This window comes from Ahaetulla prasina, chromosome 3 (assembly GCF_028640845.1).
Source record: "Ahaetulla prasina isolate Xishuangbanna chromosome 3, ASM2864084v1, whole genome shotgun sequence".
Classification (NCBI taxonomy): Eukaryota; Metazoa; Chordata; class Lepidosauria; order Squamata; family Colubridae; genus Ahaetulla; species Ahaetulla prasina.
This window is the reverse complement of record NC_080541.1, coordinates 81425819-81448055: the sequence shown is the minus strand read 5'-3', so window position 1 is coordinate 81448055 and position 22237 is coordinate 81425819. Positions and strand designations below refer to the sequence as shown.

At 44.1% G+C, this 22237-nt stretch overlaps 1 long non-coding RNA gene across 2 annotated transcripts in view; it reads left to right on the top strand.

Moving 5' to 3' along the window:
- LOC131194657 (uncharacterized) overlaps positions 1–22237 on the top strand; it is a 79240-nt gene that overhangs the window by 50384 nt on the left and 6619 nt on the right. Inside the window, exon 3 of one of the 2 annotated variants that reach the window (XR_009154261.1) lies at positions 6396–6625. The exons of the other annotated variant lie outside the window; for it this stretch is intronic. This is a non-coding gene — a long non-coding RNA (uncharacterized LOC131194657). Of the gene's footprint in view, positions 1–6395; positions 6626–22237 lie in introns of those variants that run through there. 2 annotated transcript variants of the gene reach the window in all.

The window sequence follows — 22237 nt, the reverse complement described above, 5'->3', positions numbered from 1 at the left end:
TCCCACAGGTGATAGTCGTTGAGAAGAAATAGTGAGATGGGAACCTTAAGAAACCCACAGAGACTGGGTTTGCACCAGTGGCATTCAGCCTTTGCTGGATTAGTTGTTTTTTTTTGGGGGGGGGGAGTGCGGGGAAGAATTATTCCCAATGGAACAAAAATGACACACACCTACTTCAGAGGGAATCATTTGCAACCTGGAATCTATTTCTGTTTTATAAGAAGCAGCTAAAACAGTGGTCCTTCATTGCAGCTTTAACTGATGGTTCTAAATCCTGTCCATTGGTGATCAGATAAACTTTTGGTATTTTCAGTATGCAGAAATTTTCTCTTAATGTTTAATCAGCTTTTCTTTTTTTAAAAGAACATCTTGTAAATGCAGGACAGATAGCACCCTTTGTAAATTAATAGAGTTTGCTAAGTGTTCCAGAGTGCCTGGAGCAGAACCAAAGGAATAAAATAAAACATTTTCAAATACAGGTAGTCCTCAACGTACAACCACAACTGAGCCCCAAATTTCTGTTGCTAAGCGAGACAGTTAAGTGAATTTTGCCCCATTTTACGACATTTCTTGCCACAGTTGTTAAGTGAATCACTGCATTTTTGTTAAATTAGTAAAAAGGTTGTTAAATGAATCTGGGTTTCCCATTGACTTTGCTTGTCAGTAGGTTGCAAAAGGGGATCACGTGACCTCAGGACACTGCAACCGTTATAAATTTGAACCAGTTGCAAAGCATCTGAATTCTGATCATGTGATCACGGGGATGCTGCAACGGTCATAAGTGTGAAAACGGTCATAAGTCGCTTTCAGGGCCCTCGCAACTTTGAATGGTCACTAAACAAATGGTTGCAAGTCGAGTACTATCTGTAGGCTGAAAAATGTATCTGTGGTAAAATATTTAACAATGGAAGACTAAGAGTAGGTTGGCGTGGTACGTAAAAACAATTGAGCTTTCAAGCCATGTAAACACTCCCCCAAACTATAACAGCTTAATTACATATCAGTGCTCCAGTTAAAGAAAAAGAGGTGGAGGGGAGTGGACAGTTTTAACAATTCCCCAGTTTCAACCAAACCATGATACACTATGGGGTTTTTAAATAGCTAAGCAGGTTCTCAGAAAACATAGGAACTTGCTTCCTTCCCCCCTACAAGCAATATGAGCAGAGTCATTGTTCTTGCTCTTGATTTTTCTAAAAGCTACTCTAAAAATCGGGAGGCCGATCTAATAGGGGAAAAGGACAACAATACACACCCCGTGAAGTTGCACCCGTGAAGCTTTGTAAATCCCGTAGAGAAGAGAGGGTGAACGTTCACCCTAAAGCCACCACATCAAAACGTCCCGTCTCGCCGAAGCATCATGTGCAATAATTTAAGGGAGAATTCACATGATGCAGTGCACCTCTCTGCATCTGCAGGGCTACAGCTGTTGTTTTCAGATGGAATCGCTCCTACACTCACTTGGAAATCATTTGCGCTGGTATTTTTTTGCAGGGGGTGGGTGGGGAGGGAGGGAGGGAGGGAGCAAATACTACCCAGCATCTGGTGGTTAGTCATGACTGACTTTGCTGAAGCGTGAAGCTATTTCTACAGCAAACTGGAATTTGCAGATTAGACAGGGTGAGACTTCAGCTCAGTCAAGGCTCGGGAGCGGCTTGCATTTGCCACAAAAAAGCGACTGTCCCCTTTGGAGTCCATGCTCTGATGGTCTAGCTTTACCATCCAGTTCAATTTTTATCGGCTAATTTATCCTTTTGACTAGATCGCTGTCTTTTTGGGGAGCGGGGACGAGGGTTATGTGCTTCGCAGATTGAAATAACACATTGGTCTCCTGTGTTGCTGGTAACTTTGTGGAGTAACTTTCTCTCCCTTTGTCCTATCCCAACTACCTACTGTTTTTTTTTAATTGTCGATGTTCCACCATCACCAAATGATATGGTTTTGGCCCAAGAAACCTGATGGTATGAGAAATGGCTGCATTTTAAGGTTTGAAGAGACTTTTTGTTTGGCTCTGAGAAATTAACGTGGTTCCCCAGTTTTGCTACAGTCGTTTGTGCAACTCTGTGAATGTATCATGAATCACGATTAACAGAGATTAATTTGTGGAAAGACTTCATCACTGAGATTAAAGCCAGGCACCACTTAGATGAACAATTCCAAACGGAGAGCATCACAACATTTCATCAGCCATCTACTCTGTGCTATGCACATTTCTGGTTTCATAAAAAAGAGGATAAACCGCTGAATCCCCCGATATGCATCAGGTGTGCACTTCTGCTTCTCTTAGGCAGTTACAAAAATCTCCCTCTGATTTGTAACAAAAATGACTTAAAAGGATTAAAATTCTTACAAACAAACAAACAAACCGAATTCTGAAATGTTAAAAAAAAAAACCTTGCCAAATCTCCATTCCTTCAGTTTATTTTATTTTGGGCTGAACGGTTACAATTAGCTAAGGAGCTCTGGGCAAGCATGACATCCTCGTCTGGGCCTTCACTCATCAAGTCCCTTTCTCAGCTCTGCTTTAGTCCTGTTTTACCCAGGGTAACATGATAGTGGGCAGCTGCTTTTCTGAATCATTCACACTGGCAGCCTTCTTTTACTTTTTCAGCAGAACATTCCAAACCTAAAGACAACCCTTTGTCCAGAATCCCCCAAAACCAAGCACATATTTCCAAATAAAGTACGGCAACCCTTCTATTCTAAACTGCGTATGTGCTATTACATCAGCCATGGACCTTATGTAGTTGATGTACAGAATATCTTATCTCCAGCCTCAGATATCTACTTCTCCACCTCTCTGCTGCCCATCTATTTTCCTCCGGAGCTCCAACACATTTTCCCAGGAAAAAGATAATAAACAAATCAGCAAAACCTCCTAAAAAGCATGCTCTGAGCAGTTGGAGAAGTTGCTGTGAACCTGCTACACAGATAGATGCTTCTAGATGGGGCTCAGCAACCCAACCCGGTTTTTGCTGAGCTTATCAAGTGAAGCAGAAAACAGCATGAATTTAAATGTGCAGAATGAATAGGGACAAGATTGATTGATTTGAGAGTATGAAAAAGAAAACAGCCCATCCTGGAAGTAGACAATAATCTGTTCCCAATAAACTCTTTAATCAATTTTAATAGAGAAACAATGAGAAACATGGCTTAATTATAAGCAGGATGAGAATCATCCAACACAACCATTAAAAGCAGTATTCTTCCATAAGAGTTTGGACACATATTACAGCGAACATAATTGGAATCATCGCATTTTATCTGTCCTGTTTTAACCTGCCATAATCCTCCTAGAATATAAAGGTGTTGTATAATAGGACCTAGACCACAAATCTGTCACAATACAACAAAAACAGCATCACCATAAAAACTAGCTACAAGCCTCAAAGTGATCTTGAACTCATCATTATCTCTTAGCTTTACTTACCACATGGGCCGTTGTAAGAACGTGCCCATGGGTTTGGCCCTGACCTTGGAGGGAGGAGGCAAAGATACAGATATAATAAAAAATGTTCCACAGCTTTGTATCACTCTGTCCCTAAGCCAAGAAAAAGCACCACCTGTTATATTTCAGGGTGAGAAACTGCTATCGAAGGCTAAGAGAACACAAACTATTACTTGGACAAAAAGTAGTAAAATGCATACAGTATTTTCCACTACTTAGGACTGCAGCAGACATTTAAAATTCTGTTTGTGAAACCATTAAATTGTGTTTGTCATATGCCAGGAGGTCTTCTGGAATCATTTATTTACAGGCAGGCTACACGTATGTCATTTTCATGTTTTTAAACACACTGTTCATGACAAAATGTGTGCACGTTTCTTGGCTGATAACTATTCCTTTAACATTGTACTGGTTGAGGAGCACTTTATCTCCTGGTTGAGATGTGAATTCTCTGACCTTGTAAATTAAAAAAAAATATTACCAGGGTTTTAAGATGTGACTTTTCAAAAACAATAATATGATGTAAAAGTCTGAAAATGATGAGGATGCCTAGCAGTGGTGGGTTTCAAAAATGTTTACTATCAGTTCTGTGGGCGTGGCTTGGTGAGCATGGCATGGCTTGATGGGCGTGGCTTGGTGGGCATGGCTTGGTGGGCGTGGCAGGGGAAGGCTACTGTAAAATTTCCATTCCCACCCCACTCCAGGGGAAGGTTACTGCAAAATCCTCATTTCCTCCCAATTAGCTGGGACTTGGGAGGCAGAAAATAGATGGGGGTGGGGCCAGTCAGAATTTTTACTACCGGTTCTCCGAACTACTCAAAATTTTCACTACTGGTTCTCCAGAACTGGTCAAAACCTGCTGAAACCCACCTCTGATGGCTTTGGTTTTTGACTAAGATAATTCAGGGAGCATTAAGTTAGCATGTAGGGATGTTTGTAAGACATAGTACATAGAGGTATGGTAGAGAAAGTTCAAAATTTATTTTGGAATGAAGGAGGAATAAAAACTTCTGTTCATATTTAGGACACTCAGCTCTGTTTTGTAATTTTGCCCAAAGAAGATACCAGAATATTGATGGTACTCTTAAGTATAAAGTTACTTCTACCTCATTCTGATTGCATTTACTCTTGCCACTGTCCCTCCCAGGATCACTCCACATGAACAAAGTGCAGATAATTTACACTACAAATTGCAGGTGTGTATGTACAGAGGCTAATTTCCCTTGATCGTAACAGTTTATTATCACATTTGTATCTCATGTCTTCAGTAGACAAAAACTAACAACCTTCCAAAGCATCGACAAGTGGTGATAAGAAACACAAAAGAGAAATTGAAAGAAAGAAATGAAGAAAGAAATCCCTAATTTATTTTCATTTATTTCATTTCATTTATTTGATTTTTATACCGCCCTTCTCCCGAAGGACTCAGGGCGGTGTACAGGCAAATAAAAACAGACAAGACAATATTCTATAAAATACAACATTAAAAACCTTATTATAATTTGCCTAAAAATTTAAAATATATAGAAATTAAAACCCCGTTTAAAATTAATAATAAAAACTATAAAATCCATAAAATTTAAGCCAGCCCCGCGCGAATAAAAAGATGCGTCTTCAGTTCGCGGCGAAAGGTCCGAAGGTCAGGTATTTGGCGTAAACCCGGGGGAAGTTCGTTCCAGAGTGTGGGAGCCCCCACAGAGAAGGACCTTCCCCTGGGGGCCGCCAGCCGACATTGCTTGGCGGACGGCACCCTGAGAAGTCCCTCTCTGTGAGAGCGTACGGGTCGGTGGGAGGCATATGGTAACAGTAGGCGGTCCCGTAAGTACCCAGGCCCTAAGCCATGGAGCGCTTTAAAGGTCATAACCAAAACCTTAAAGTGCACCCGAAAAGCCACAGGTAGCCAGTGCAGTCTGCGCAGGAGAGGTGTTATATGGGAGGTACGCGACTCTCCCTCTATCACCCGCGCAGCTGCATTCTGGACTAGCTGAAGCCTTCGAGTGCACCTTAAGGGGAGCCCCATGTAGAGAGCATTACAATAATCCAAGCGAGAGGTAACGAGTGCGTGAGTGACTGTGCACAAGGCATCCCGATCAAGGAAGGGGCGCAACTGCCAAACCAGGCGGACCTGGTGGAAGGCCCCTGAGACGGCGGCCAAATGGTCGCCAAGCCACAGCCCCTCACCCAGGAGGCCACCTAAGTTCCGCACCCTATCCTTTGGGGCCAATAACTCGCCTCCAACAGACAGCTGCAACTGCAGCTGACTGAATCGAGATGCCGGCATCCACAGCCACTCCGTCTTGGAGGGATTGAGCTTGAGCCTGTTTCTCCCCATCCAGACCCGTACGGCTTCCAAACACCGGGACAGCACTTCAACAACTTCATTGGGGTGACCTGGGGTGGAAAAGTACAGCTGAGTGTCGTCAGCGTACTGATGGTACTTCACCCCAAAGCCACTGATGATCTCACCCAACGGCTTCATATAGATGTTGAACAGAAGGGGCGAGAGAATCGACCCCTGCGGCACCCCACAAGTGAGGGCCCTCGCGGTCGACCTCCGCCCCCCTGTCAACACCGTCTGCGACCGGTCGGAGAGATAGGAGGAGAACCACCGATAAACGGTGCCTCCCACTCCCAATCCCTCCAGCCGGCGCAGCAAGATACCATGGTCGATGGTATCAAAAGCCGCTGAGAGGTCTAATAGGACCAGGGCAGAGGAATAACCCCTGTCCCTGGCCCTCCAGAGATCATCCACCAATGCGACCAAAGCTGTCTCCGTGCTGTAGTTATGGTTCACATCTGTGATTTTTCAGATGTTGCTGGATTATGATTCAAAATATTCCCAATCATCTTGGCCAAGGACCATCAAGCCAGTTAAATCTAAGGCAAATTATTGTTACCTTATAAGGAAATTTGATTCTCTTGTGATATAAACACTACCATTTGCACACAGGAAGATGGCAGCAACCTGGAAGATATATTCAATATTTGTGAATACAGTTATTAAAAATCAAGAACAGAACAAAGAAGTTTGGGAACCAAAGCCAAAACACAAAGGGCTGGCCTGCATCTCATGTTAGAGAGGACCATTTGAGGATTAATGGAAAAAATCAGAAATCCTGGGAGAAGGAAAATGTGAGGATGTATCCAACAGATGGAACCGGAGCATATAATATTCCAGTGTTTTATAGGTCCCATTTGCAAAGTTAATAAAATTAACTTACCTTCTAGAATTGTTGTATGCTTTTTTTGACAGAATGATTATGGAACGCATTTAATGTGTTTAATCCAGGGGTGAAATCTAAACATTTTCCCTACCGGTTCTGTGGGTGTGGCTTAATTGGTGGGCGTGACTTGGTGGTCAGATGATTGGGTGGGCGTGGCCAATAACAATAAATAATAAAAATAATAAACAAAATATAAAAAATAATAAGAGCTACCAAAAACCAACTTTCACAGCTTTCTGAGATTTTGTGTGTTTGTGTAGTTAGAATGAAACACTACAGAAACACACCAAATCTCAGAAAGCTGCACAAATATTTTATTATTTTATTTTATTTATATTTTTTAGATCAGGGGTCTCCAACCTTAGTAACTTTAAGGTTTGTGGACTTCAATTCCCAGAGTTCCTCAGCCAGCAAAGCCAGCCAGCATTAGTTGCTCAGTGATGAAATAGATTAGCTAAGCAACTGATTCTATCTGGTGCTGAAAGTGAAACTGGGGCTTTCGGGCTGGGAAAAAAGCCATGTGTTTGATCAGTAATCAGGTAAGTGCCTTAGAATCTCTTAAAAGGAGGTTTTCTACATGTTTTCTACAGAAAACATGTTTTTTAAGGTCTGCTGATGAGGAATTCAGATGAGATCACCAGAGGAGCCTTTAAAAAAAAATTTTTTTAAGTTTAAAGGCTCTGCCGATCTCAGCTGAGGGGTGGGATCCTCAAAGGCTTTTTTTAACTTTTAAAGGCATGTTTCGCTGAAGAAAAACCTGCTTTTAAAAGTAAAAAAAAACACCCTCTGCTGACGGTGCGGCTCAGCAGAGGCAGAGGGCCGGGGCCAGTGATTTTTGCTACCGGTCCTCTGAACCAGCAGCCGTCATCGCTACCAGATCGCACGAGCTGGTCCGAACCGGGAGCAATTCACCCCTGGTTTAATCCAACTATCCAAGGAAATCTGAATCCAGTGCAATTCCATCAGTAGAAAAAATGGTAGCTACTGAACAAACTCCTCCTTCCCCATCCCTATTTCCTGCATGCCCAGACAGCTGTTCCAGAAAGTTGATGGCAAAAGGAGTAGACAAAGCAGGGAGATAAACTGCAAAGTGGATAAAATAAAAATCCCGTCATGCCTCCAGACAATTGGGAGATGGTCCTATTTAAAGAACTGAGTTCGTAGGAATTATTATATGCTATCCAGTGGCATATTGAAAATCCTGAACATAAAGTCATCAGTTTAATCAGGAATAATAGAGAAAATATTGAGTAATACTGCCACAACACATTGCAGTTTGATCCCCCACCTATATAGTATAATGCTGTTTTTTACTGCTATATTCAATTTCATTTTTAAATGAATAAAGGTAGGCCAGGTTTTCATGCCAGAGATCACCTGTTCTTTAGAATACTTTAAACAACTATTAAATTAAGCCAGCTTGGTGCAGTGATTAAGGCACCAGGCTAGAAACTGGGAGACCATGAGTTCTAATTTTGCCTTAGATACAAAGCCAGCTGGGTGACTGTTACATATGTAAATAGCGAGTGAAGCCAGGGATGTAGTCTTCACTCAGGTCCAGCTTTAGCTGGACATTTGCAGGCCCACCGCTGATTGGTGGATTCAAACGGGGCCCACCACTGATTGGTGGATTCAAACGGAGGGAAAAGTAAAGTGTTGTCAGTGGCTGAATTGGTGGGACAGCTCCCTTTAAAAGGGAGCGCTGCCGGCTAAGCCTTTGCAGAAGTCACTTACTTAAATAAAGAGCTGAAATTACTGTCTATCATCCTGCCTCTTCACTGCCTCCCACGATCTAACAGTGACCTTGGGCCAGTCACACACTCTCACTGCTTCTCCTCCTAGGAAGAAGGCAATGGCAAACAACTTCTGAAAAATCTTGCTGAGAAAACTGCAGGTACCATAGTAGTCCAGGCAGTCACCAGGAGTCAAGTATTAACTTGAAGATATCCTCCACCCCCTCAAAAAACCTCATAAAATATATTCTGTATTTTTATAATTTGGACAGCTTTTCCCAAGGTTTTAGTTATATTGTAACACACTGACAAATGGGCATTTAACAGCAGTTGGCTTTTAGTTGAATGCCTCATAAGAACCCTTTTAGCCCAGCAAGAAAAGCAGCAGCAGCAGCAGCTTTTTCAAGTGTAAATAGTGTAATGTATTTGACTTTTGGAGGGAAAATACACGTTGTTGGTTGGCTAGTGCCTCAGCCAGAATAGTATATAAGGAGAGCTTCTCCTGTGGTTTATTTGCTGGGTTCACACCATACAATAAAGAGCTGTTGTTACACACGACCTGTCTCCTGTCTTCTCAATCGCCCTGTCCAATATTGGCGATGAAGGTGGAATCGAGGTAGGCAATGAGACCCCAAAAAGAGCTGACAGCTTTGGAACCCAGCCCAGTGTCAGAGCGGCAATGATTTAGTCAGACCACCACGATGTCTGTATACACGCCGCCAGCACCATATGATCCGGCCAAGGAGAAATGGGGATCGTACATGGCACGCTTTGAGTGCTTCCTCAAAGCAAACGATTTCCAGGGGTTGTCATACAACCGCAAACAGGCATACTTCTTGAGCCACTGTGGCCCTGACATTTTTGACACTGTGGAATCACTCTCCGAGCCAATCCCGGTACAGTTGGTGCCCTGGCAGGTCCTCCAGGTGACCCTAAAGGCACACTACGCACAGGTCCCCTCAAAATTCATGCAGAGGTACAAATTCAGATAAAGACTACAGCGCAAGGGAGAGCCGATCAGCGTGTACATGGCCGCCCTGTGCAAAGCCGCCATGCATTTTGAGTACCAAGATCTCGATGATGCGCTCCTAGAGCAACTAATTTGCGGAGTGAGAAACATTCAGCTACAGAGGCGACTATTAGCCAAGTCTAATTTGACTTTCCATGTAGCTCTAGATGAGGCTGAGCACACAAACTATCTACAAAAGCTGCTGAAACCCTGCAGAGACTAGGACCACAACAATCAGCTTCAAAAGCAGTTCCGGTGCATCGAGAGAAAGCCCAACCCGAGAGCGAGGACGAAGAGGAAGAAAAAAATGTTATTAAAACTGAGAGACCCAGGCGCAATGCAGAGATCACCTGTGTTGGCTGTGGAGGACTCCACCCATGAAGCACATGCCGGTTCAAGGATGCTGTTGTGACTCCAGCCCCCAAACCTGGCCCCATGCCCGAAAGTGACTCCGAGAGTGAGGGGGAAGGGCTGGTAAGGCTTACCTCGAGAGCACCGATTCCTGTGGCTCGGCTCCAGGAGCCAGAACCAGACCAGTCGGAGGACGTAATGAGGCCGTCATCCCCTGATTCCTCCCTTCCCCAGGCTACGCCTTCAGACCCAGCTGATAATAATAATCAAGCTTGGCTTGACCCACGCTTCAGAAGATTAGAGAGGCGGCGTCATCAAAAGGAAGCATTGAGAGAAAGGAGCTTTGGGACTGCTCTCACTCCACGGGAAGTAAAAGTTTAGGTGAACCGTTTCAAAAAGAGCTGAAAGTCTTGCTATGTGAGTCATTTGTTTGAACTTTGGCAGGAAACCACGATTTCTCTGCCAGGACTGATAAGAGCTGTGAATCCACTGGCTGAAGGCCAGCTCGTGGGTCTGAAGTGGGGAAGGAGAACAGAACAGACGCTATATGTAGGCAATGCAGGAAAAAGGGACATATGGCGCAGGTGTGCCGGGCAAACCAACCTTCTTGCCAAAAGAATAGAATTATCACCAAGCCAGCCAACCAGCCGCCGCCTGTCAAAGGAGCCAACCACAGAAGGCCAAGAAGTTTAACAACTCTGGGACTTTCCAGACGAGGATTGGCCAAGCCATGGCCATCCCAGAAGAAAAGATGCACACGATTGTTGAGATAAAAAGTGCCCCATGTACAATGGAAATAGACACCAGCTCATCAATCTTGATTATGTCCTGGGCCAAATTGAAAACAGCATTGCCGAACCTCAAAAGGAACCAGCTACAACCACAGCGGCTGAGGGTCCGAGACTATCAGGGGAATTGAATCCCCGTCGAAGGCATAGCCACATTCCTTGTGAAGTATAGCCACCATGAAAAGAACCTGCCTGTCACCATAGTCAGAGGAAACCTCCCAAGCCTCCTGGGACTAGACTGGTTCCGAGCCTTGGGGATGGGGGTTATTGGCGTGCACACCATTGGAAGCAGCCTGAAAGAAAACCTCCTCCAGGAATTCCAGGATGTCTTCAAGGAACACCTGGGCAAGTATGTGGGGACCCCTATTTCTTTTAATTTAGACCCTTTGGTAGCCCCAATTAGATTAAAAGCCAGACAGGTGCCTTTCGCTGTCAAAGCTAAGATCGACCAAGAACTCAACAAATTAGTACAGCAGGGCATCTTAGTCCCCATTGATCATGCCAAATTGGAAACGCCAATAATGACCCCGGTAAAACCAGATGGGTCTGTCGACATCTGTGCGGACTACAAAGCGACTTTGAATAAGGCACTCCAAAAGAACGTGTACCCAGTCCCAATAGTACAGCACCTCCTGCACTCATTAGGCCCTGGCAAGACATTCGCTAAGTTAGACCTTGCACAGGCATATCAGCAACTGCTGGTAGATGGCGCTATGGCAGAAGCACAAACAATCGTAAAGCACAGAGGTGCTTTTAAATGTACCAGACTCCAATTTGGAGTCAGCGTGGCCCCCAGCATCTTACAGTCTTTAATGGAACGTCTGCTACAAGGAACACCTGGGGTAGTACCCTATTTTGATGATGTACTAATACCCTCAGCAGACGATCAACAGTTGGGGGTCCAGTTGAGGAGAGTACTGTCAGTTTTTAGAGCTGCTGGGCTACAGGTCAAACTAAATAAGTGTCAGATTGCTGTGCCAGCAGTGGAATTTTTAGGGTACAATAACCCTAAAACCAATCAGGCATACACCCCACCAAGAGTAAAATTAGGGCTATAAAGAGGGCTCCCACCCCAAAAAATTAAGGCTGACCTGCAAGCCTTCCTGGGACTCTTGAACTTCTATTTGATGTTCCTGAAGGACAAGGCGACCGTGGCGGAGCCCCTACATAAGCTACTTGCCAAAAAATCACCGTGGGTCTGGGGAAAAGCAGAATCTAGGGCATTTGCTGCCGTTAAGAAACTCCTGTCTGCGGATAGCCTCCTTCTCCAGTACAATGGAACGCTTCCCCTTGTGCTAGCATGCGATGCCTCCCCCTTTGGTGTAGGTGCAGTCCTATGCCATAGACTACCTAATGGGGCAGAGGTGCCCATCGCCTATTACTCTCGCACCCTGTCCAGCGCTGAATGGAATTATAGCCAGCTGGAAAGGGAGGCCCTGGCTCTCGTAGCTGGGGTCAAAAAATGTCATGAGTATCTTTTTTTAAGGACATTCGAACTGGTCACTGACCATCGCCCCCTGCTTAGGCTGCTGGCTGGGGATTGCCCCACTCCCATGGCATTATCCCCAAGACTGTCTAGGTGGTCTATTTTTCTGGCTGCCTACTCTTACCACTTGACTTACCAACCGGGCAAAGACTTGGGACACGCTGATGCATTAAGCAGGTGCCCACTACCAGAACTGCTTGATGACCCAACCTCCGGAGTCCCTTTGCTGCTGATAGACTCTTTGGACTCTGGACCTCTCACTTCTGCTGAAGTGATGAGGGCCTCTTGTAAATACTATATTGTTAAAACTGTAATGGGCTGGGTGCAAATGGGGTGGCCGAGCAGCTCGATTGGCGCGGAATTCAAATATTTTTTAATGAAACTGTATGAATTATCTACCCAGAGAGGGTGTTTGTTATGGGGTGACCATATTGTGGTTCCACTCTTGTACAGGATAATGTTCTGGAGATGCTACATGTTGGTCACCCCGGAATTGTTAGAATGAAGGGGCTTGCTAGAAGCTATGTGTGGTGGCCCAACATGGATAGTGATATGGGTTGCCAGATGCCCCCCATGCCAAGAATTCAGGCCAGCACCCACGGTAGCCCCGGTTAGAGAGAGGGAAAAAACCCAAGGCCCCTGGGCACATATACATATAGACTTTGCTGGTCTGTATCATGGCCAAATGTTTTTGATAGTCACGGATGCTTTTTCAAAGTGGTTGGAAATCATTCTGATGAAATCCACCACAGCAGAGGCTGTCATTAAGGCCCTCCGCAAACTCTTTGCAACGCACGGGTTACCGGACACCCTGGTGTCCGATAACAGGCCTCAGTTCACTGCGACCCAGTTTGAAGGGTACCTCGCCGGGTTGGGAATTCGCCATGCCCTGTCTGCCCCGTTCCATCCGGCCTCAAATGGCCTTGTGGAACGCTTTGTGAGATCCGCCAAAAAAGTGTTAGGCCGGCTAGGGCCCGGGGACTGGCAGGCTAGACTAGACATGTTTCTATCAGTCCAACACGGCACACCGTGCATGGCCACAGGTTGAAGCCTGGCCGAATTACTAATGGGCCAAAGACTCTATTGCCCATTAGACAGGCTCAACCCCAACTATTCCCCAGACGGGTACCAGGGAATGGGAACCAAAACGAGGGGATTTCTAGTAGGAACTCCAGTTTTTGCTAGGAATTATGCTGAATTATGCCACTCTGGTTAGCTGGGCACATAACCGATATAATAAGCCCAAAGTCCTACGTGGTGGACATGGGTCACGGGAGGGTCTGGCGAAGACATATCGATCAATTATGCAAACGATTAGAAACCGAACCAGTACCACAAACAGAAAAACCAGTCCCTGACTACCAATCATCTATACCAACAGCTATCTCAAACCCGAAGTGCTCGGAGGACTTACCTGAGGACTTCGGTGTCCAGCGCTGCCCTCCCGATCAGCCACTCCCAATAGAAGAACCGTCTGCCCACAAACAAATCCAACAAGGCCCATTGGACAAGCTGGGAGGAACAGAAAGTCCCTCCAACCAGCACAACTCCCCACCTAGAACTGAGTTGCGTAGGTCCACAGACATAGGGGAATGTCCTGGTTATCTATGTAAATAGTTGTAAATTTCTGACCAAGTGTTTTCTGGGAAGAGAGGGGTGTAATGTATTTGACTTTTGGAGGGAACTTTTGGAGGGAAAATACATGTTGTTGATTGGCTGGTGCCTCAGCCAGAATAGTATATAAGGAGAGCTTCTCCTGTGGTTTATTTGCTGAGTTCACACCACACAATAAAGATCTGTTGTTACACATGACCTGTCTCCTGCCTCCTCAATCGCCCGATCCAACAAATAGACTGGTTGGCTGAACTGTTGCCATGCTTGAATTTGATTATATGATCCTTTGTTTTTAAAGTGGCTGGCTCATGTTTGGGCCACTAAAAATAAATGAATGCAGTCCATACTCTTTACGTACTTATGAGCTAAGAAAAAATGTTTCAGCTGGGGGAGGGGTTTACCCATTGCAAAAGACAGCATTTCTGTGCCATTAACATAATTTTGACAAGAGAACTGATAAAAGAAGAAAAATATTACCCAAATGGCACATATAGTACCAATCTGCATAACATGTGCATGTGCTGGTTTATACGTTACATTATTTCAGAACTGAAATAATGATTTAAACGGAAATGCAATACTTGCCACTATAATGGAGAAGACTGAGACCAGATAGCTAATGGTGTTGTGTCTTGTCCGCTCTCACCGCAGCCGGGGTCTGCTTATCTGCTCCCGAACACGGAGGAATGTTTGCCTCCCGGGCCCAGTCCTGGCTCCATGCCCAGACAAGCTGCAGAGGAGGGGGCACCTTCCAGTCCCAGCCCTGGCTCCATGCCCAAGCAGGCTGCAGAGGAGGGAGCATCCCCCGGCCCCAGCCCTGGCTCCATGCCCAGGCAAACGGAGCAGCTAGACCCCTCCCCCTCCTCCACAGCATGTGAGCCTGAGGAAAGTTTACTTCCAACAGCTGATTGGAGTGACCATCGCATCAGAAGATTGGATAGGCGGAGGCAACAGAAGGAAGGGAGGGGCAGGCCTTAATGAGTGCTGAGTCATGGAGCCACACCCCATGGCCTATATAAAGGATCTGCTTTCTGGCAGTCTCTGAGTCAGGCAAAGTCGAACTTATCTTGCTGAAGTCACTTACTGGTCTCCTGCCTGCTCTGAGGACTTTGCTAGGACTTTGGGCAGAGCTGCAGAGGCAAGCCTGATTCGGATTTCCCTGACCCGGCCGTCAGCGGAGGAGTGGGACACGACAAATGGCAACATCATTCCATCAACATCATTTCTTTCTAAAATAAATTTCTTTTCTGGCAGTCAAGAGGATTGCAGTATATGCAATAAAAATATGATGAACAGGCTAGATTTAGAAGGTTTAGATTTTTCCTGGGTTAGGTAGAGTGAGGTAAACATACGTTCGCTTACTGAAGTAAACTAAACATTTTAGGCTTAGCTCACACCTTTTAAATTTTTCCTCTTTCTTTTGAAAATGCTACCAGAAGATTGCACCACTAAATTTCAGCATTATCTGGGTGGTTCTCTGTTTTGAAGTGGTCATGATGGCAGAAGTGTCTATAAGGATCAAAAAAGTCAAGATGGCAGCTATGGCTGCCCAATAAAAGCCATACTCTTTTGTTAGGTTAACTCCTTAAATCTATCTGGCAAGGCAGACCCTGATGCCCTTCTTAGTTAGCTGTTATTGAGATAAATTTATTCATGCAAGAACCAATATGCTAGTGGGCTTTCTTTTTAACCAAGCATCCGAAAGAAGAACTTGAAGAAATGGCACTAACTCAAACTTGTTACATGTTAAGCGTTTGAGAAATAAATCTCTAGAAATGTCAAAGTCATTAGAACAAAAGTAAATAAGCTACCGATAACTACTCCTTCATCGTTTGAGGAAAGTATTTTATAAGATGAAAATAAACTCTTCAAGGAAAAGCTCAAATGTAAGATAACCACGTAATCTTGGGAGCAGCTCAAATGTTAGTTTATCACTGCTTTCTTCTCGGATACTTTCCAAATTCTTCATCTAGCATTCCTACTCGGTCCTTATTCATAAGTTAGCTAAATCTGCCCGTACTTAGTTTTGGAATCCAGCGAACGTCAGCTTGGTGTTACTTCCTACCATGTGAGGTCTATATGGAAGGTCAGACTCTTAATCCATCAGTTCTTTTATTTCTTCTCTTTTTCTTTCCACTGAATAGAAATTGCAAATGTAGTCTTCTCATCTGCTTATTTCTCCAAGATTGGAGAAGCGAGATATTCTTTCTCCCAACACTAAAAAAGTAGAGAAGGAAAAGAAGGGATGTCTTGAACTTCCACTTATTTTAATCGGTTCCCTTAAAATAGATATAAATAAATAGTTCCAGTACAGTGTCACTGAAAGGGGAAAATTAAAACTAGTTGTCTCAACTGATCTTTGCATTCAAATACTGTTGGGCTTCTTGATTTATTCACTGCTGATCCTCTCATCTTGCAGTTTTTTTTCAGTTCCTAGGTTCCTGGTCCTTATCTGGGATACTTTAATCTGGATAAGTTAATGTCTACTCTGAATATGTTGCCTGATTATCTGCTTCCGGCCTTGAGTTTCTGGACTTCCTTTTTTGCTGTTGGTGGCCATCCTGTTTGCTTCCATCACTCCAGCCCAGATGATTAACAGCTTAATGCCATCATCTTCAAAGGCCATGATGTCTTTAGTTCTTGAATTAAATCTAATACTGAGGCTTCAATCTATTCTTCGGGGCTATCAAGAGAGGCCATGCTGTTCTTTCTTACGACAGATGTTAATTTTCTTTGCAGTGCTGAAATGATTACCTGCTACTGTGAAAGGACATTGCACTTATTTTGCATAGATGTAAGCTGTGAGCTGCCAGACACTAATTTAGCTTATAGTATCCCCCTTCATAGATCCATATGCATATAGCTTGTAGAAGTCTATAAATTTCTATATAATTTCTATATAATTTCTGAAAGCTGGCCTTGGGAAAATGCAGCTCTTTTCTCCATGTGTTGGAAAATACATGGAGAATGCAGTGTACTGCACACATGGAGAGTGCAGAGATGTACTGCATTTAGTAGTAGTAGAGCAATGCCTAATACAACGCTCTGCTTCAGTAATGCCCTTTAGTAATTGTAATTAGAAGCAATCCCTATTTTCAGCCCTTTGGTGCATCCCTTGGTGTAGTTCTTCAAATAAAATATAGTTGTGCTTTCAAGGTCTGACATATGGACCGTCTTTAATAAAAACTAACAGTGGTGAATAATGCTACCCTTGTACCCAGCACATCCCTCTCAGCAGCAAGTTTCGCATTCCATCAATTGAAGACCTATTACAATGACAAGGTCAGCAGGCTCCATTGGTTCATTGCACAGAGCACAGGGTGGGGAAATTGGAGACAGTGGTTTGAGCCTTCACCAGGGGGAATAGAGGAGAGCTGCCTCAGTTAACCCCCAGGGGAAGGGCTGCAGTTTGAGAGTAGGACAGATGCTTTGCATAGTTACTTCAAAAGATCACCTATTGGCAATGCAGATAATAGGCACAAGGAATCAATCTGCATTAGAAAACCAAAAATATTCCAGGATTGAAGGCTGTGCTGGCCATTGAGTCATTTTTTTTAGTTCAGAGTCAATCTCCAAAAATATAGGTGGGGCCAGGGCAAAAATCAAATTGAATTCATATCAGTGTAAGTGCAATTATAATGAAGTTCAGTTAATTAAATACTTTAGGACGATTGCTTGCCCTGCATTTAATAATTTTCTGCCCTTAAAGCTTAGAGAATGAACATTTTTGGAAGAATAACAAAACAAGAGTTGGAAGGGACCTTGGAGTTCCTCTAGTTCAACCCCCTGCTCAAGCAGGAAACTCTATACCATTTTAAACATATAGTTCTCCAATCTCTTTTTTAAAAACTCCAGTGTCGGAGCACCCACAATTTCTGGAGGCAAGCCTTTCCACTGATTAATTGTTCTGTCAGGAAATTTTAACAAATTCAAAGTTTCAGAAACCCACTAGTAGGGAGCGGGATCTGATTAGACATCTCTGATTTAAAATCTCCCTACCCCAATGTGCAATATCCTGATCTAGCTTGGACGTACGTGGAAATAAAGGCTAAATGGCATGCATTGGTTAAAGCTACAGATAGTCTGAGCAAGCATAGAACAGGTGACCTGGCTACAGCTGCTCTTCTGCCAAGCCTTCCCAGCACCTGATCTTTCTGCACCATCTAGAGGGGGAGTGAAACTGCGGACATTGGAGAATTCAGCTGTCTGATGCAACTCCCAGCCTTCAGAAAGTATTCCCACCATTCCTACAAAACTACCAGTTTTGTGTGAAATCGCTTGGAAAGGTTGTATTATTCCTGTTGGCTTGGCTATCTCAATAAAGGCTAAAATATTGTGAGCTGCTTTTCCTGATCCACCGGTTAAAGTCCTACGGTCTTATGCCAGGAATCAAGGACACAGAGACCCAATAGCTACTCTGCTGCTTGAGAAGGCATAACGTGAAGCAAACGTCTCTGTATTTCTGCAGGAAGATCACACTAGGGATTAAATCAAAAACCCCAAAGTTAATCAGATGCTAACTACATGAATGGGACCTGCATGGTGTGTTCTTAAGGTCATTCCCCTCAAGGACTGGCTGTCAGCCAAAAGAGAAAACTGTGAAGGCCCAGGTCTTCAGAGGTAAATCCATGCCGAGGGGTGAGAAATGCTGCTACTGGCAGCACATGCCTGTGAGCTGAGCTGAGCTGACTGGCTGGGCACTGAGATGAATTAACATTTTAGGAATAACTATGCTCCAAAAGAACTCTGGGCCTTAAATGGTGGTCCTAACCTCTTGGACTGCACCCAGAAATGTATACGAGCAAAAGGGACATTCTGATTGCTGACCTCCTTTTGACAAGGCCTGGAGAGCTTGGAGAGAATTAGCTGGTACCCTCCAGAGAGGATGTGATCGCAATTCCCAGTAGCACCAGCTAAATCCTTTGGTCCCAACAAACATCCCTGTTCTATTTGGAATGTCTCCCTCCACTTTCTGCATCTGGTTGATGCTGTGGATAGAGTTTAAGATGTACTTGAGTGGAAGGTAATTTAAGGTAAAGGTAAAGGTTCCCCTCGCACATACATGTTAGTTGTTCCCGACTCTAGGGGGCGGTGCTCATCTCCGTTTCAAAGCCGAAGAGCCAGTGCTGTCAGAAGACGTCTCCGTGGTCATGTGGCCGGCATGACTCAACGCCAAAGATGCACGGAACACTGTTACCTTCCCACCAAAGCTGGTCCCTATTTTTCTACTTGCATTTTTTGCAACTGCTAGGTTGGCAGAAGCTGGGACAAGTAACGGGAGCTCACCCCATTACGCAGCACTAGCACGAACCGCTGAACTGCCGACCTTTTGATCGACAAGCTCAGCGTCTTACCCACTAAGCCACCGCGTCCTTACGGGAAGGTAATTTATTATTTACTTATTAGTTTGTTATGTTTTATTACTATGTGTAGTTCAATTGTAATTGCTTTATAAGTAACTCAAGGCACGGAACATACATAATACTCCTTCTTCCTCCTCCTCCTCTTTCCCGCCTCCACAACAACAATCCTTTGAGGTAGGTGAGAAAGAGATTGGGCCCAAGAGTCACCCAGCTGGCTTTCAGGCCTAAGGTGAGGTTAGAACTAGCAGGCCTCTGGTTTCTAGGTCAGCTCCTTAACCACTACACAAACCTGGCAATCCTTTAGGGAAAGGCGGGAAAGGAAAGTCAAAGAGTTTGCTGCAATTAGGGAAGGTCAGCAAGAATTCAGAACATATGTGATGGTTTCTTAGCAGATCCCAGAATTCTGGCAAATGTGTGCCAATGTATTTATTTTAATTTTTCTACCTCTTTTTGTAGCCCTAAATAATTCTACCTTTTAAATATTGTTGTTATTCATAATAGGCGTAACTGAATTATAAGGATACATGCAAAGCTTACAAATTCCCCTGAGTAAAAGGAGGCGCAAAAAGCAGTATGCAGTGCTTAAAAATATGACTGACAGGTCACAAAGACCTTATTGCATCTATCCCAAATTCTTCAGATGGCCTCCACTTGTTTTCTCAGCCACAGCATACTTGTAATTGATACACGGCCGATGCTAATAGTATCAATCTCAGCCTACCTCCTAGGGGTGTTGTGAGATTTTTCCTGAAATTCTGAAATGGGGTTTGTGGAATCTAGGCAATGCTGGAATTGCTTTTGAGACCTGCTTTAATAAACATTTCTCGAATTGTCTCGAAGTGCATTGTTGCTGTTTTAACAAATGCAGCTAAATGCAGATTAAATCCTTAATTTAATTTTAAGAGCAGGCCTAGGTATTGTGAATTTTTTCCCTTCCCATCTGAAACCTTTGTCCTCCCCTTATCAGTGCCGCAACTTGCCCTCTGTTTCAATTTTATCCAACCTTGGCATCTCCCTATTATATGTCAGATCAAAATTGCATCCTCCCTATCCAGGGTAGTGCTGTTTTGGGATAGTGGGTCATATCCAACACATTTAAGGAGGGGAGGCTCAGGCCATCTGCTTTAGGGTATTCTGGAGTGGAAAGTGTGCTGCGAGGCCGATCTGAGAACAGGGCAGCTCTTGTGATGCCGTGTGATCAACATCTGCCCTTATGTGATCCATTTGAGAGAGTTGTGCATGCTGGAGTGTGATGTGAAAAGCAGGTGTTGGCCAAGGCATGCTTGGTAGCGAACATTAACGTGGCCTTGTAGACTGATTTACTAAGGAGGACTTGAGGGGGTAAACACAGAGATAGTTAAATGGTTTCAAAGTCTGCCACGTGAACTGTGATGGAAATGAATAGCCTTTTGGAGGGGGGAAAAATAGGATTTTTATTGAGAGGCTCCTAGCTGTGCAACACTCTGAGCTCCATCACACCTTTGCCTCAAATAGAGAAGCTAACACATATACAGCAGGGTGGGCAAAGATCTGTTTCATGGGCACATTTTTCTTATTTATTGTGAGTATGAAATAGGTTTGAGGATCCCTAATTGCTGGTTCCTCTCCCATGGCGAATTCCAACCCCCAAGATGAAGACCCTTTTTTAAACAAAGGATAGAGGGGGAGACAATTTATTCTCTTCAGGGCTCCATTTTTATTTCCTCGACCGTCTTTTTCCTCAGCTCCATCCTGCCCTTTCTTTTCTTCTCTGCATCATGCAGAAGTATCCTGCATGGCTATCTACATCTGCCCTATCTGGAAAAGCCAGTTCTGACTTTAAAGGAATGTTGTTGGCCGGGATACCCAGAGATGTACAGCTCTGTGGGTGACCTAGTCAATTTTTAAATATCTTATCGCCTGACCATCTGTCTCTAATCATCTCAGAGAGAGTTATGGGGTGGAGGGAGAGGGGGAGAGGATCTGTGCCTTAAGGGCATTTTACAGTGGCCAATCAGCATATTTAAAAGAAATGGCTGCAGTCTGCCTTCAGATCTTTTGACTTCCCAGTTGCAGGTAGTTGTGCTCTCTCAACGGCATAACGTGGCCGATGAGGAGGGTCAACTTTGTTCAATCCGGATTGAATAACAATTGTTCTTGTGACTGGTAGCTTTTTTCAACAAACCTTGATCTCCTCCCCAAACATGGTGGGAGAGGGTAGCATTGAGGAAGGAACTTACTTGATTCTCTTGGGGTGACACAACTGCCTTGGCTGCTTCAGTGCTCCAAGACTCAGTTAAAAGGACTGGCTGGTTATTGTTTTCAACAATGCGCTAATGTAGAGGCAGGGAATCATGTGATGGCCAAAGGCCACATTAAAAAAAAAATAGGGGATAAGTTTTGTAGTATATGGAGGCATATTGCCGAGTGGTTGTGCCTTGCTTAAAGGCAAGGACAGCATTTTCTCTCCCTTTTTCCCCTTTTGTGTTTTTGGAGGTTTAATTTGTTCAAACTATGCAAGATTATTGTACGGCTTATACAGGTAGTCTTTGACTTATGATCACAATTGAGCCCAAAATTTCTGTTGCTAACTGAGACATTTGTTAAGTGAGTTTTGTCCCATTTTTTGCGACAATTGTTGCATGAATCACTGCAGTTGATAAGTTAGTAACCTGGTTGCTAAGTGAATCTGGTTTCCGCATGGACTTTGCTTGTCAGAAGGTTGCAATAGGTTAACATGTGACTTTGGGACACAGCAATGGTCGTATGAATCAGTTGCCAAGCCTCTGAATTTTGATCACATGATCATGGGGATGCTTTCCAAGGTTGTAACTTGTGAAAAACGGTCATAAGTCACTTTTTTCAGTGCCGTTGTAACTTTGAATGGTCACTAAATGAACTGTTGTAAGTCGAGGACTACCTGTACAATCATTTTTCTATAGTTTTCGTTTCAGTATGGGAAAAGAATAATAGTGCTGCTTTTTGGCAATTGTGAGAGGAGCACAAAAGGAGGTTTGATGGCTTCCTGTACCTTTGAGGCACATTTTGGGTACTGACCTCCTGTTCAGAGTAAATCCTGTTCTCTCTACCCTTACTGCTGGGAAAATGGGCTCCTTTGTGCCTGACTTTAATAAAAATGAGTATTACAAAACAAAAAACGGAGGGCCATTTTATGAGGCATGGAAGGGTCAATTCCAAATAGGCTACGTGCTATAGAAAAAGTTGCCTGCAATTGTGTATTTAGC